The sequence below is a fragment of the Myotis brandtii genome, unplaced genomic scaffold (genome assembly GCF_000412655.1).
Source record: "Myotis brandtii unplaced genomic scaffold, ASM41265v1 scaffold426, whole genome shotgun sequence".
NCBI lineage: Eukaryota > Metazoa > Chordata > Mammalia > Chiroptera > Vespertilionidae > Myotis > Myotis brandtii.
The window spans coordinates 815,660-817,530 of record NW_005366314.1 but is presented as its reverse complement, the minus strand read 5'-3'; positions in this window follow the sequence as shown (position 1 = coordinate 817,530).

The following is a 1,871-nucleotide window of genomic DNA, read 5'->3' as shown; positions in this document are numbered from 1 at the left end:
CTGGAAATGTGCCTTGGTTAATTCTTGTATGTGGCCTGATAGGGGATCACACCTGCAACCCTAACCCTAACCCCAAATCCTAACCCTAAATCCTAATCCTAATCCTAACCCTAAATCCTAGCCCTAACCCTAAATCCTAATCCTAACCCTAAATTTTAACCCTAAATCCTAACCCTAGCCCTAACCCTAAATCCTAACCCTAACCCTAACTCAGTGATTCCCAAAGTGGGCGCTACCGCCCCCTGGTGGGCGCTGCAGCGATCCAGGGGGGGCGGTGATGGCCACAGGTGCATTTGGGGGCGATGAGTAACTGCTATTAAAATTTAAAAAAAATTAATTTCCAGGGGCTGAGTAATATTTTTTCTGGAAAGGGGGCGGTAGGCCAAATAAGTTTGGGAACCACTGCCCTAACTCCTAACCCTGCCCCTAACCCTGAATCCTAATCCTAAATCCTAACCCTATGAGCTACCTAGCCAGGGCTGCTTTGTGTGTGTGTGTGTGTTTTTTTTCAATATGTATATATTCTTGATTTCAGAGAGGAAGGGAGAGGGAGAGGGAGAGATAGAAACATCAGTGATGAGAGAGAATCATTGATTGGCTGCCTCCTGCACACCCCCTTCTGGGGATGGAGCCCGCAACCTGGGCCTGCGCCCTGACCGGAAATTGAACCGTGACCTCCTGGTTCATAGGTCGAGGCTCAACCCCTGAGCCATCCGGCCGGGCTGCTTTGTGGTTTTTGTTCGTTTGTTTGAGTGAAGTGTGATTAGACATCAAAGCCTCTTCTAAGAAATGTGTTTTGTCAATGACAATAATGTAGCCGTCCACGGAACAGATGAGCCTGGCCTTCCGGTCGTCCCTCCTTTCTCTGGCAAAGGAGACAGGACACACGCCGGCACTGCTGGTTCCAGGCTGTAGATCTATCGCGCTTGTTTCAGTGTTAGTTTGTTGCTGGCTCGTTCCGTTCAGTCTTTACAGTTAATTGTGTGAAAGAACGTGAGCCTCCCTTGCTTAGGGATGGCAATTAGAAAATGGTCAAAGGGCTTTTTGGAAACGTAGGTCTGGCTTTGCATCCACATGTATTTTCCATTTTGCCAAACCCTACACCAGCTTAACACATGGCACCTCTTAGCGTCCTAGTTCAGCGGTCGCCAACCTTCCAGACCCCACCGACCACCAGGGCTCCGCCGACCACCGGTTGGCGTCCGCTGAACTAGTTCATCATCTCCTCAACGAAGCTGCTTACTTCCCAATGTAGAAACGGCAGGAAGGCCTTGATTCAGTGATATATTTATTTATTTTTAATATATTTTTATTGATTTCAGAGAGGGAGAGAGAGAAACATCAGTGATGAGAGAGAATCACTGATCAGCTGCCTCCTGCACGCCCCCTACGGGATCGAGCTCACAACCCAGGCCTGTGCCCTGACCAGAATGGAACCTGGGACCCTTCAGTCCGCAGACGGACGCTCTAGCCACTGAGCCAAACCAGCCGGGGCTATTCAGTGATTGATGAGTTTAAGTTCTACCTTTTATGTTTCAACCCCTCTGTTTTACATTTATCTAAACCAAACTGACTTATTCCCTAGTGCTTTCTAAGTAACGTCTGATCAAAGCAGGCCGCACCACCTTCTCCTAAATTTAAACACTGAGTAGAAACATGTCCTTAGAAGAAGAGAGAGCGCGTGTGTCCCAACCAGTGCGCAGGGCACTTTCTAGCATAAGGTCATGAACAAGCAGCTCATTTCCGAACTGGGATTTAAAAATCGGAGGGAATCCGAGTCTCCCCTGCACATTCTCGGGGTCAGGGGGACAGGCTGGTTCTGGTTTTGAGCTTGTTCATCAGCATGAGGCGCCCGCGGTGCCCTTACCCGG